The sequence below is a fragment of the Pteronotus mesoamericanus genome, unplaced genomic scaffold, assembly GCF_021234165.1.
Source record: "Pteronotus mesoamericanus isolate MK-2021 breed Mesoamerican mustached bat unplaced genomic scaffold, CSHL_Meso_final scaffold_167, whole genome shotgun sequence".
NCBI classification, from domain to species: Eukaryota; Metazoa; Chordata; class Mammalia; order Chiroptera; family Mormoopidae; genus Pteronotus; species Pteronotus mesoamericanus.
This window is the reverse complement of record NW_026555308.1, coordinates 27,534,401-27,549,925: the sequence shown is the minus strand read 5'-3', so window position 1 is coordinate 27,549,925 and position 15,525 is coordinate 27,534,401. Positions and strand designations below refer to the sequence as shown.

General features: G+C 37.6%; 1 pseudogene; it reads left to right on the top strand.

The window, feature by feature from the left end:
• The first annotated feature begins 1,121 nt into the window (after positions 1–1,121).
• Positions 1,122–10,244, top strand: LOC129083526 (polyglutamylase complex subunit TTLL1-like; annotated as a pseudogene).
• The last annotated feature ends 5,281 nt before the right edge of the window (positions 10,245–15,525 follow it).

The window sequence follows — 15,525 nt, the reverse complement described above, 5'->3', positions numbered from 1 at the left end:
CAGGGTCTGGTTTGGGTTCCCTGACTATACAGAAGCTGTGTATAAGGGAAGTGCTCTCAGTTCAGACCCAACTAAGCAGCAGTTCAAATATAAACAAACAGATGTAATTCAGTATGATCCAGAATAAACCAGTTTCGCATTAGGGAAGTTCAAATTCAAGCTGGGAAAGAAAACAAACACCACCATCTCAGGCCCACGCGTCCCCTCAATCTTTTCACCAAATACAGTGTCCAAAGGAAAAGCAGGGCCTACTTCCTGGGCAGTGACCTGTACAGGCACACAAGGACCCGTGTTCAAGAGCTAGTTTGGTTTAATGCTCTCCTGTCACTGTTTAGATGTTTGTAATAATTTACATACAAGCGGCCCTGCATCCTCCTTTTGCACTGGGCCGTGCAAACATGTCACCAGTCTCAAGTGCAGAATGGGTTGTAGGAACACTGGTGGGACAACTGGTGGCTATATTCTGTAGTATCACAAGCTGGTTGTTGTTTTTTTTATCTTTAGGATCACAAAAATGTACCCCTTGAAATGAACAAGAAGAGAAAGATAAGAGAAAGAAAGCAGAAAGAGAAGGGAAGGAAAAACCCAAATAGTATTTACTTTGTATTCATATAGTTTTATGGGGCATGAGGGATGGAAGGCAGCCATTTCTGGGTGATATTTTTTATTTCTGAGCACAGAGCTTCTTTAAATGAAACTGATTGAAAGAAAATGCCTTCCGTCATCAATTTTGGCTTCACTAGCCAAAGTAGCACTCAAAATCAGTCTATAACCCTTTAAAACCTTAAGCGATATGTAATTCGAATTTTTTGACAATTTCCCAGCACCCCCTTCTCTTACATATACATACACATAACTCAAATTATTTCAGGAAACCTAAAAATATTACTAGGAAATTCAGAAGAGCTGGAAACCTCGGAGGACTACCTAGGGCTCTCCTCCTGTCATGGGCCGTCCATGGAGCAGGGCTGCGAGCTGAAGGGCAGAGAGAGAGGCTGGCCCAGAGGCTGGTGTCCTCGGGGGTGCGGCCTGGACACAGGGATGCAGGGAGGCAGGTCGGCACCCTTGCCTCTGCCGGCTGAACGCCCTTCCAAGAGGGAGACACAGACTCCATTTACATAATGCCGACCAGTCGGCCGTGTCGAGTTTCCCCGAGAACAGGCAGAAGCGATGAGCAAGGCAGGCATTATGACTGCTGGAGTTACAGACAAATCAGGGCTTCCGCAAAGGAGTATGTTGAATCAATAAGGCGTACTGTTCAACCAGGGCTGAGAAAAACACCTCATAAAGTAACAGCATTTGTAAAGGTTAATCAATTCAGCTAATTGTAAATGCTCTCAATTGTCAGTCCCTAAGCAGTTCCTTCTCTTTGTAGCTAATAATTCACTGTGGGATGCAGCAGCTCTAAAGCAGGAAGCAGAGAAAGCGGGAAAAGCAGTCAAATTTCTCATTACTCTCTCTCCATGTTGTGCTCTGTCGGTGTCTGTAAATGTCAATACATTTACCACTGGGAGAGAGCCTTTTTCCTTACTAGCACTACTTGCCTCTTTCATTATATACAAAACAAAGTAAAGAGCCTAATTATCTTGGTCTAGGCAGATGGAAAGGAAATGAGGGTATTGATTTTGCTGGGCAGGTAAAGAGATGGTCTTCCATTCACAACTGTAAGAAAAACATCATATTCACTGCCCAGAATTGACTCAGAAAACAAAACAAAACAAAACAAAACCTCCTTCAGTCCTTCCCTTGCCCCTGTCTTCATATCTCCAGTAAGAACAAAACCAGTGGGGAGAGTTTTTTAAATGAGTGTCTATGGAGATTTCAGAAGTGAAAACAAATCATGTCAGGCAGAAAACAATGAGATAATTCTACCCTGAAATTATAACCAGACTCTGGCAGTGAGAGCAAACCAATTACTTTCATGGAACCAGAGAACTCCTGTTCTTTCCATGAGGCTTCGCGGGCCCAGTAGCCCCGACTCCCAGGCCACTAATAGGTGTTCTACTGGAGACTCAATGTAATTTATTAGTCTGATCAATGCTAGAAAAGTTTTAGAAAATGGTGATAGAGGACAAATGATGAAATGTCCTAAGAAAAGCCACTTTCTTTTTAAGATCTCACAAAAATCCTTTCTGTTCTTTGTATATGTATATGGTATTACATTTCAGAAAGTATTATTTCCCTGCCATTACAGAAATGAACCTTCTATATTTAGGAAATACTGTAAGATACAGTTATTTTCAAAGAATATTTATACAAGCCAAAATGGATGTGAGAATCACTATTTCAAATGTTTTGGGGCATAGTAATGCTTATAGCACCATTCATAACAACTAACATTCACCCACTGATTATGCTTTAGAATCCAATGATGTATATAATTTCCCATATTGAAACATGTAGTATTGAAACACACAGTCAATTTTCCTTTATTTCACCTGCAACTTAATAAAATGCAAATGTCTTTTCCTTAGAAGGCTGCGAGTACATTTGGAAGTGTACAAAGAATCACAGTGCATATAAATCCCAAACTTTCAACCATTTGAAAAAGAACATTTTATCTTTTATGTATCTCAATTTAGTGTTATTTATCAAAGACATTGTAAAACTCTAGGTAAATATATGCAAGGCCTTGTGCTCCTGCAAACAGTTTGGTATTTTAGATACATTGGGTAGTACAGTCAGACAAACCAAGAGACTCCATCAAAGCATTTCGCCGTGTTGCCCTGAAGAGCATCAACAATAAGCTGGAAAAGATGTGGAAAATATAAGTTGCTGGCAGCTGGCACAGCACAAGATATTTAACCCCCCAAATATTCAGGATAATGCTAAAATATGTAGGATTGTGGTACATTTAAAGTCAAATTAACGGGCACCTTGTAATAAGAGTGTTGTACAGTCAGAAAACAAAATCAAAGTGCCTTCAACAGTCAACAACACCATTGGTTTATGAAAAAGATTCTCTTCTTAATGAAAACAAATTCATGTTATTTATGAGTTCAGTTTTAAAAATTACCTGTTTACCTTTGAAAAATGAAAAATTAGTCAGGAATGTCCAGAAGATACCTGACTAAAAAATGGGGCAAAACCTCTTTAACAATAAACCCAACCTTCCCACCTTTCCACTCTCCTCTGCTCCCTTCCCCTTCCCTCTCCTTGCTGCCTTCCTCTTCCTTCCCCCCTCTCTCCCTTGTTTTCCCCCTTTTCTCTAAGATAAATTTATTTCATCTAACAATGCCATTTTCTCATAATTTCAGGAGAAATTTCTTGACATCTTTGAAAATTCTGAGAATTTACACTGAAGTGCCTTAAATGCAGTTTTTTACCTTAAAGGAATTGAAATACCTGGTAGAATTTCAAGAACTATAGCCTCAGGCAAGCAGTGAGCAAAGTTAACAAAACAACCCCCACCACCAGGTCCCTATTATCTCGCTTTCTTTACTGTTTTTTTCTGAGCATTTGTTATCTTCATCTCCAAGTACACTCCTTTGGAGACTGTCCTTTTATAGGTAATGTAATTTTTTTCCAGAGGATAAATTTTTACATCAGTTTAATAATTTCTTGAAGTTATACTGGAGTATTGCTCAACTCACTTCTAAATTAAAGCACTTATTAAAAAACTTTGAAGCATTCTCACAATTTTAAATCACTGTGCACATAGCAATTTAAAATTATGGGAGCAGTTTTATAAGCACTTGAATTTGGAGGTGATCAGAGACCTGAAAATGTGCAATATAGAGTAATTTAAAATTATTAGAGCACTTCACATTTTTTTATAAGCTCTTCAGCTGGGAAGTGAGCAGGTTCTAACATCGGAGCTTATGCAGTACAAAGTGAAGTGCTCCTCAGCCTGAGAAGATTCACTCTATTAAATCAAACTACTTTAATAATTTTAAAGTGATGTACAGTGAGCATGCTCAGATCTCCAAATTCACTTTTAAATTAAAAATATTTTTCATTTCCAACCTACATAGACACTTACATGATAAAGCAGTAATTTACCCTTTCAATTTTAGGCATCAAACTGCCCTCTCTCTTTTACAGTAGTTTTCCCTTGGTAAAAACAAAATATTAAAAATATTTATTCTTTTCTATTAAAAAATAAAAAGCATTATGATGTGAAAATTAAGCAACATAGCTATATTTAAAATATTTCCATTTTATAGTAAACTTTGGTTTATTGTGCTTTGGGAGATCGCGCTCTTACCCCTAAAATAATGACAAACTAATATTTTGAGAGGGTTTTTAAACTTAAGCACATAGGTAATTGTCTTATGTAAGCATAGCACCTAACCCACAGAAACATGTAAATGATTCTTCACTATAGGACAGCTGTCTTGCAACTTGAGAAAAGTCCTACAGACCCTACTACATCTTCTGAAGATCACTGCTGACTTGAATGAAAGCACGTTGTTCCAATAACCTTCCCTCAACCTACCCTTAAGTTCAAAGAAAGGAAAACATATCAGAAGCATAATACTTGCTACATTAAATGTGCATTGGGCAACCACAGCTTTTGATCCAGTTTCGATTCAAACCAGTTTATGTGACATATTTTGTTCTTGGGAAATCTTACATACACTCTTTGTAGCAAAATTAGAAGGCAGAATTTTTGTCTGGATTAATTATTTCTACTTATAAGCAAGATTATTAAGCAAGGAGACTTGACTAGCGGTGCTGAACACACAATACAATATACAGATGATGTATTATAGAATTACATACCTGAAACCTATATAATTTTATTAATCGTCACACAATAAATGCAATTTAAAAATTCAATTAATAAATTAAAATTAATAAATTCAATTAAAAAATTAAAAATTAAATTTAAAAAATTATTAACCTGTTAAAAGGGATTCTAATCTCATAGCAATATCGTTCAATTTTTGGTATGTCTAATTGTAGTTACTGAGAGATTGCTGATATTTGCATTAGGAATGATTTCGAACTTATTTAGGTAGTATTCTCACCCCATTTAAACATAATGACAATTCAAAAAAATAAGTAGACATCTATAAAACCACTTCTGAAAGCTTAAAAAATTGCTTCCTTTTTATTCTCAAGGGTTAAAAGTTTCTTTTTTTACTTTCCCTTCCCTTTCTCTCTCTCCCCCTCTCCCGAAGGCCCCATTCATCCCAAATCTAACTGCAATCAAACTGGATCTACTGGAAGGTAATCACTTTGTACCTCCTTGTTCTTTGATAATACTTTAAATTTTATCCTACAGGAGAATTGATCCTAATGTGTTTATAATCCACAAGTGAACCAGTGTTTCCCAATAGCAATTTACCATCAGTGGAAAGTAAGCTTCAGCCATTTCTTATGGCTCATCAGGGAATAAGTCTACAAAATATATATGTACTGCTCTATTTAAATGTCCCTTCTGGCTTATGACAAAAATGTCCAGAGCCACTTCTTAACTACAGATGCTGCCTGAAAAGAAGTCTTCCGGTGGAGGTGGGGTGGAGAGGGGTGAGGAGGGAGGGGAGATGGTGATAATGTCTTTAAAAAGTGCTGCCTTGGAACAAGCTCTTTCATTGAGAGATATGCTAATGAGACCCTTAAATTAAAGAAGTAAACTTATTTTTAGGGTTGTTGCAAAGACTTTTTAAACTTCATTTTAAATACCAGACACTAAACACTAAAGATAAAATTGGAAAATATGGCTCCATAGTCCATTATCAGTATAAAATGGTATTCAGGATTTTAGCTAATAATAAAATCATAAACTCATAAAAGACAGGGTACATGTATTGCCCAAACTCTCTGAATCTTCCCACAGAGAAATTCATGGATGCACTGAGCATCCAATATTGTGATAATGACAATAATGGACTCAGTGGATTTTTCATATTAAAATACTCATGTGTATACTGATATCAGAGGTATTAGCTCTATGAAAATGTTTCTGAATCTAACCTATAAAATAGGTTCAGTTCTAACTAGTATATTAAAAAACATTCAGTAGGTTATGCAATACCTGTTTCTAAACAACACCATTTTTAATTCTATGTGATTCACATTTATTTTTATATTATGACCAAATCGACTTGTTTTTAATGTTACATCCAACAAAAATTGTTCTGGAAGAAGACTAAAAGAAAGCTGTCCTGGCAATCAAAATGTATAGTATTTAGATGGTTTGAATGTACTCTATGGGATCTATTATTTGGCTATAGTGTCATAAGAGTATATAACTATACAAGAAATTCAGTACTGATATTGCAAAATCCTCTGTATATTCTTCTCTGCAAACTAAAATTGTCTTTCAAAAAGCTAAGAAATCTAAATAAGTAGGCATTAACCAGAAGTTATAAAGGGATGATGCATAAGTGTGTGCCTGAATTGAGGGAGAAATTTGGGTGTAAATGGTAGAAGAAATCACAAGGGTATAGGAAGGGGGACCCAAAATTTATTTATAAAAAATTGTGTATTTATTTTTACATGTTTAAACTTTAGTCACCTTCAAGTACTCTCCATTTGATGTAATACACCTATTGAGACTGTTTTTCTACTGCTCAAAACAGTTTTTCAACTCTTCAATTAAATTTTCTGTTTCACCTCTTCCACATCAGCAAAATGTTTCCCTTTGAGGACTTTTTTCACCCAGGGAAACAAAAAAAAGTCACTTGGGGTGAGATCAGGTGAATAGGGAGAGAGAGGTTTATGTTGTTTCTGGTCAAAAACTTCTGAACAGTGTGGTGTAGGCACGTGCACTTATAAATCACCTATCATGAAATGGGCAAATGCATCAAATGAGTCTTCAAAAAAAAACTCACTGAAGCCAAATGCAGCCTCTCACAACAACACCAGCTGGTACATTGATACAGATGAGTTCCTAAAACACTCACCTAGCCCTAGCATGGAGCCTGTAATACAAGGAGCCTGCCCTCCAGAAGGTAATTCTGGTTTTGGGAGATTCCCCCTTGTATGTAAGGATTCTTACATGTTGGAGAGAGAAGATAGCTAAAGGAAACTTCAAGAATTTGTTTCTGTAGAACATGAGTTGACAGAAAGTCCTAAACAAAACTTTTAATACAATGAATAGGTAAAAAGTCAGGCAATTATGATACGATGAATTTAAAAATCAATGTGGATATTTCAAACTAAGTGGCTATTAGAAAAAAAAGCAAAAATGTAGTTGTAAGACTAACATAAAGAAAGAGATTTAGATGAAAATATAAAACTCATCCACACTGGACTACATAAGTATAATGAAATATGACAGGCCTGGGACACTAGTCAATGGATGTGCTCCGGATCTGTCACTGTATTTCACTGTAGTAATCATTGCTTTTAAGACCACTATATAAAAGGCAAAAGAAGCAATGTTGGGTGATGCCGATCTGTGTATGAGTCTCCTGTGTACAACATTGACTTTAGGACTGGTACCAGGGAAATAATACTCAAAACCCTTTGCACATACATTGTAAAGGCCAATGTGTATTTTACAGATAAAAGTTTTCATTCTTTTTCATTTCCCTGCAGCAGTGTGTATTTTCATTCACATGAGTGTATTTAATGTTATTTTATCTGAGAACATTGCTAAATAAACAAAAAAAAATTATTAACACTGTAGCTATTTTAGGTAAATCTTTGCCTATGGTATAAAATGCCCTTTAATTCCACTGAATTAAAATGCCACTGAATGAGTTAATCAATTTAAGTGAGAGAACATGTTTTGTCAGATTGTGTGAGTCTGACAACTTTTTGAACCAATCAAGACTTTTGAGAATTGAATTCCATTTGCTTCAGGGGCAAAAAAGTGACTTTTCCGGTTCAAAGGAAAAATGCTTAGAAGCCATATTTGAAAGGCTCATAAGGGGTCTTACACATCAAATAGCTCTTAGAAAACAACATTCTGATGAGTCGAGTGTAAATTAATTAGAAACATGGAGATTGTTTTTCTCTGGCTATCCACATGGGTTTCAGAGTTGAAGAAACAGTGTTTGACGAAATATGTTCGGAGTGTTCCTGACCCAAAAGCACAATAAAGCAGTTCAAGATGTTTCTGTGAAACAAAGATACTTGTTTTCCTGCAGTGATCTTCCCAAATACCTACTGTAGTTCTGTGTAAAAACATTGAGACTCAGGCAGGTTCTCCAGTTTGAGTCCAGCAAGTTTATCTTAAAGAGGATTTTTCCCTGCAAAGAAACTGATTAAGGCATTATAAACAAATTCAAGCTTTGCAGTGCTTCTGAAAGGGAAACAAGTCAAATAAGTCTTAAGTCATGCTCGCTGCAAATTTATCCTATATCATGACTTGTGGAAGGACACCATTTATGTATGGAATCTCTGGAATGCTGAGACTGCAGACACAGGAACAGCATTTCTATGAAATTCCCAGTATAATACTGGATTATGAGAATTTGGTCCCGGTAATGTGGTTAGATGTCCATCCACTGCTTGTATCCAGTTACAGGGAACTACAAGTGGTCAAAGACATTAAAACAAATGAGAAATTGTGCAAATGTATGCAGAAAGTAGTTTGCTTCTTTCTCATCACTAGAGAAAATACTTTAAAATGTTATCATTAGTAAATAATTATTGTAAATTAGTTGGTTATATGGTGCTGAAAATTAATGTTAGCAGAATTCCCAGAGTAAATATATTAAAACCTGTCATTAAGAGAAAAAGAAAAAGGAATGGGAAAAGAGAAAAATAGAGGTTGAAAAAGTATAGAACATAAAGAAATTTTGGGGCTAGAGCAGGGTATTTGTGGGTGGGGAGGGTGCTGGGAGACAAGGCCCAAGAATTGATGGGGACCCAGATCACACAGGGTGGCCATGCAGAAGTGACAGAAAAACAACCTGACGTCAGTGAAGCTGAGGAGAAATTGGACATTCCCATTGGTTCCATAAGTACATATGGATTGTGGCAGAAAAAGTGAAATGGGCTACTGATATTGAGAAGCCAGTGCTGATAAATAATTTTTGAATGAGAAGATTGGTCCAGGTGACCAAAAAAAAAAAAAGTTTGGAATTTTTACTGGATAAGCATGTAAACCATCCAAAAAGTCATCAGTGTCTAAACAAACTATCTGCCCTCAGACGATCAAATAGTTAACCAATATCTGAATCACTATGAACTGATTTGGAAGGATCTAATGATGAAAATATTAAAAGATATAGGAAAGAGCCAGAGAAAAAAGGGAGTCCTCTGGAAAAAGAAATAAAAAAGATGAGAATGGGAAATATTTCTACCTGTAATCTACCTGTAATTGGCCCAGGAGTCACCTACACCCTGCCCATGAACTACAACCTGTTTGTGGAGTTCAGGAAAAGACCCTTCAGCACCTGGAGCAGGATATCTTGCAGTAAAACCCAGGGAAAAGGCATCTTCCTGATTAACAAGTTCTCGCAAATCAAAAAGTTGTCCCAGGAGAGCAAAACATCTTCATTTGTTTTTCAGTCCACTAAGGAAGCCTACATGATCTCTCTATACCGAGAACCCATTACTAATCTGTGGGAGGAAGTTTGACCTGTGCTTCTATGTCCTGGTGTGTATGTACCACCCACTGCACTGTTACCTGTATAAGCTTGGGTTCTCCTACTTCTGCACAGTCATGTACACCCCCAGTACCAGCAAGCTGGACAATCATTTCATCAACGTTGCCCTTCTGAAACTCGAGGAGGACTACAACCACATCCACTGGGGCAAGAGGAAGGTGAACAACTTGTGGCTGTACGTGGAGAGCACCTGAGGCAAGGAGGTGACCAACAAGAAGGTCACTGAGATCCTCTGGATCACTGCAGAGCCTGAGGGCTCTAGCATGGTTGATGAACAAAGACAAGCACTGCTTCAAGTGCTAAGATCACAACATCACATAGACAACAGGCTGAAGCCCTGGCTGATAGAGGCTAACGTGTCCCATCTCTCACCTCCATCACCGCCAATGATAGGATCCTTAAGTATAACCTCACTAATGGCCCTACGACTCTGTAGTTCCTAATGGTGAAATCCCAGACTATAAATGGAACAAGTTCCTCCTGAAGGAAGTTCCTGGCAACTATGAAATTCTCTATGAGGAAGAGCCAGAGTAGGGTGATGGGGCTGACCTAGAGCTGAGACGTAATTTGGGCCAGTCACTAGGGCCCAAAGGGGACTGGGAAAGAGACTACCATCCTCATGACCCAGAAACGGCCACCAGCACGGGCAAGACTCCAACCCGGACCCTGCTGGAACCACTCCTAGCACCCAGGCCCTCACTGAAGACCTATACTGACATTTCTTTTCTCTAGGACTTTTTTCCTTCCCTAAGCCTGGCAAGTAAGTAAAGACACTTCTTTGGGGTGGGGGAATATAATACCTTTTAGGTTTTTTGTAAGTGATTTATTTTTTCTTAATTATTTTTCAGTTGGATAAAAATTATTTTTTCAGCTGAGTACACAGAAGTAGAGTGTCAAGCCCATCCAGGAAGAGAAGTAACCAAGCTCAACTACAAACTGCTTAATTCCTGCCCTACATTAAGAATTGGTTGGTTCATATTTTCAATTTATCATAATGCGATGGGAGTTTTTAAAAATTTTTCTTCCAGGGTCCTTAGAAACTTAATAACAGACTTCTGTTAATAACAGAAACCTGAATAACAGTAATAACAGATTTCTGAAGAATTCTGAAGTTGGTTGTATATCAAAACCATACTATCACCACTTGATAGAGCTGCTCAAGCCAAGAGTCATCACTAAGATGGCAGAACTATTTGGGGTAAGTTAGTTCCTTGAAGCCACTTGCATAGAAAAGATTTTTTTTTTAAACTACCTTTTGGAGTTGATTTTGGAGTACCATTTCTTCAGATAACATGTTTGGCTTGTCATAGTCCAGAGAAGACTTGGCAGCTCAGATATATTTAAGATGTAATACCAGTTCTATATTCAGTCAGCATTTTCATGCATCTGTTCTCTTGGCATTTCATTGCTCTTAATTTCCAGTTTCAAGTGTGGGATATTTGGAAGAGAGAACTAACAATGGATGAATGTTTGTTTTCTTGGGTCCTAGAGGCTGTGTGTGTTCAAGTGGATATATTTCATCACACGTCTTTGCCTCAGAAAAACAAATGCATTGTTACACAGCCAGATATTTTTCAAGAAATATTTGTTGATGACGAGTGCCCCCCTGCAGGATATATATAAAGGATCTTGCCATTTGTGAGCCAAATTTAGTAGTGTATTGAACTAAAAAGGTCCTCATGATTCCATTTGTCTTTTCATCCTAAATTATCTCTTCCTTTTGCTAAAATATTTCTTTTCCTCTTAAACAGATTTCAAGGTTATATTGACTCTCCAAATCTTAAGGTAAAAAATTAGTGTCACCACTTCTAATTTCCTAATTCTTTAAGGATTTAATATCAGGTAGATCGATTTGCAATTCAGAACAAGTTCTCCCACAGAAGTCCACAAAATGTATTCATGCATTGGCGGTATGGTACAAAAGATTCTAACTCTGCCAGGCATACCCATGTGGAAAGTGTCACTCCTGTCAGAAGATGCACGCTGTCCTCCAGCTAAGCACACAGGATCAACCTCTGCTCTGTGGAACCTGGAGCGAGTGGTAAAGGAAAAAGGCAACATTGGCACTTATGAGCATCATAAATATGATCATTCTCTATAAATACTTAAAAGATGGATTTTCTGACATAACAGAAGTGTCCTAGGCCTTATTAAAATATGTTCTTCCTAGAGGTTTTTGTGGCTAAGAAATTTTGGACACAGTTAAGCAGGTTTCTGTCCTCTGGGATTTCAGGATTTTTCATGTAGGGCATCCTCTGTGAATCTCCAAGTCGGGGCTCTAACGTGCAGGATTCCCTTGACTTTCAGAACTTCTGATCAGGGCTTTATGGGGCCCTAGGTGCCTGTGAAATATTCTGGTTACTCTCTGTTTAAGTGTCTTCTGTTGAAGGTCCAAAAGGATCCCCACCCACAGAGACCTGGGATACTGCTTCCCAGCTGGAGTCTCCGCTGTCCCTTTTTATACATAAATCATTCATAAGTTGGGACTGACAAGATCCCTTTCTATCGGGCACTTCCTAATGTGAGGTCCTATGGATCAATGCCAAAAAATATGAGAGAAATAACCATTCCACAATCCGGCCAATACAGTTCTGTTGACTTAAAAGTAGGATTAGATCTATTGCAAAGAATACTGTAAGCTGTGCAATAAACAAATGTTAACATTATTCCAAATATATAGCAAGTCCCTAGAGACATGACTAAAACATAGCCAAGCAATCAACCTTTTAAGACCAACACCATTTAAAGAAAAATATTTGAATGAAGAGGGAAAATACAAGAAACCTAGTTCATGATACATTTTTGTATTCACAGGTACTTTACATAGTTTATACTAGAATTTGTAGACTATGCAGTGTGGTCACAGAGTGAAATGCTAAGGTGCTGGATTACAGCAGCCAAGAATGTGTTCGGGACTTTACATATAAGATGCTTACAGAGTCAATGAGCAGTGCCATTATTGCAGTCATACATCCCTAGAAGTGACTTCCTTTCTGCCAAAAAGTCAATGATTATAAAATCCATCCATTGCTTCAATGCAACTGTTAGGAGGCAGCGTGAGCTGTGAGACTTACATCACAAGCCGACGAAGAGGAAGCAATTTGGGGCATTTTACAGATTGCACAGACCAGAGGAACGCTGGTTTCCACCTGAGAAGGTAGCATTTACAGAGAGAAGGGTTGAGATATTTTTCCATTTGCTATAGCAGTTTTGTTTTTGAAGAAGCAAGTGTTCCAATACAGATCGAAATGATTCACAAAGTATCTGAAGAGAATGCAGAATGAGGATTATGATGATGAAGCTCCAAACAGGACCAGAAAACACATACTTCTTATAGAAAAACCAATTCTGCCAGTTCTTTCAAGAGCAAGGAATTCAAGTAGAATCTAAATCGTAAATCAATTGTTCTCACACTTTTTAGTCTCGGGAACCCCCTCGCCATGTAAAAATAATAAAAAAACAAAAAACTTTGTTTATATGGGTTGTAGTTACTGATGGTTACTGTAGTAGAAATTAAAAAATATTTTTCAGATACACATACAAATTCGGTGGGAAGAGTGGTATTTTTTTTTCTCTTTTACTAAATGTGTTGGGGTGACACTAGATAACAAAATTATACACGTTTCAGGTGCACGATTCTACATCGCATCATCTGTACACTTACTGTGTGTTCATCACCCCAAGTCATGTCTCTGTCCATCACCATTTATTCCCCTGGACCCTCTTCCACTTCCTCCCTGGCAGTCACCACACTGTTGTCTGTGTCTATGAGATTTTTTCTCTTTTTAAATTTTCTTTACTCTTTGTTCAATCTCCTCACCCCCTCCCAATGTCCCCAACAGCTGACAGCCTGCTCTCTATGAGTCTGTAACTCTTTTGACATTGTTTAAAATTTGCAACTCATGATGCTTAATAAAAGACAGCTAGGTCCTCTTTCCTGCTTCTGTATCCAATCGCCTGCAATGTGATGTGGCCTCCGGAAATTGCAACTGTACGCTCAGAGAAAAAGTGAGTGAAAAGATAAACAGTATCTTAGTACTCACCTATAAGTGGAACCTAATTAACAAAACGAACAAACAAGCAAAATAGAAGCAGAGACATTGACATAAAGAACAAACTGACAGTAACGGGTGAGGGGGATAGCGGGGAATAGTAGGGGAAGGGTCATCAAGGAACATGTATAAAGGACACAGGGACAAAGCCAAAGGGGGGAAGGATTGAGGGTGGGAGGTGGGGGGCGTGGGGAAGAGTCGTGAGGGGAAAATGGAAACAACTATATTTGAACAACAATAAAAAAAATAAAAATAAATAAAAATAGAAGATCTTAGTACTATTAGGAGAAAAGTTGTATCTTGCATCTTGCAGACATCTTGAAACAGTGATAAGAACAGGAACCCAGAACAGTACTTTGAGAACCAATGGGCTAAAAACATTGTTTGTCCAATATATTTACAGATATTTACATATATCAATATACTGCATATAGATGCAGTCTTCTCAGATTAACTACTTGCTATTCTGTAGGAAAATCATTTCATAGTATAAGTTCAAACATTCTAAACTGTTCATTTCCTTCAACTGTATAAAGCCTGTGATACATTTTGCCAGCCAGAATGGCAATAAAGATAAACAGGTCACATCCTAAACGGAAACCTAAAAAGATGCATTTCTGATTGTCAGTATTAAACATTGTATTTTCACATGTGCTACTATTGTGTCCTAATAATGAGATAGACGGAATGAGCACTAGTCTGTTTTATAGATGAGAAAAGTGCACAGAGAGGGGTAAGTGACTTATCCAAGTACCATAACTAATCCATGACAGAGCTGGGACCGGATCCAACCCAGTGCTGCTTTGAGCTCATTATCCCTGGGCCAACAGACAGAGCCAAAGCACATGGTAGAAAAGTGAAAATTATGGCTGGGGTGTTATGTTGCCTGATTTGTTTTTTTATAATTTTTCACTTACTCTGCCAAACAGTTATTTTGGTAGATATGTGGTTTGTGCTTTGATATTATTTTGTTAAGTGTTCTGTTTTAATACTTTGAAAATGTATAATTACTCCCTCTGGCCTTAATTTTTCTTATATGTAAGGTTTGGATCAAAATACCATGAAGGCTCCAGCAACAACAACATCTTTATCACAAAAAAAAAACAAGGCATATCGGAATTTAGCATTTAATTTAAAAACAACAGTCCCTTCATATTGGACAACTATGTAAGTGCACCTTTGGTTTGCTCCGCAATGGTAGATGGTACCAGAACTTTTTGGAAGCCAGGGGCAGGGGATGTTTGACATCCTGTGACATTCTGGAGAATACTCACAATAAGGTCTTGTCCCCATGTCCTCACAGAAGTTTGAAATGTCCTGCTGGACAGCCACATAGGTAAAAATCGTATTTATAATTTTGTGAATCTGGATGCCAGCTGTGTTTTACTCATAAATGCAAAGTATTTTGGCAGAGCTTTAATGTGCATTGATTTTTCAAAACACAGCTACCAGATAAAGTAAAGGAAGATTGTCCTTTGTTTTGTCTGGAAGTTTACCAAGAATGGCTCACCAATTCAGGCAAGTACACTGTGGTATTGGTGTTGCCATAGCAGCCCACATTCATAGCCGATGTTTTCATAGTAACTCTGTACGTCAGTGTGAGCATCTCACTACCTCAGCAGATCTTCTAGTACAGAGACAAATAAGCATTAACACACACATTGAAATACTTGACTATAAATTGCTTTTTTAATATTTCTTTCTTATAATTAATATGTTGTACCAATATTTTAATTGGCTATGCAGAGGTAGATTATATCATATGTGTGGTTTTCATTGAAGGATAGTGGAGAAATAGTCCCATTTTTCAAGATTTTATTTATTTATTTTTAGAGAGAGGGGAAGGTAGGGAGAAAGGGAAGGAGAGAAACATTGATGTGAGAGAAAAGCATTGATTGGTTGCCTCTCATACCCTTCCCAACTGGGGACCAAACTTGGGCATGTGCCCTAACCGGGAATCC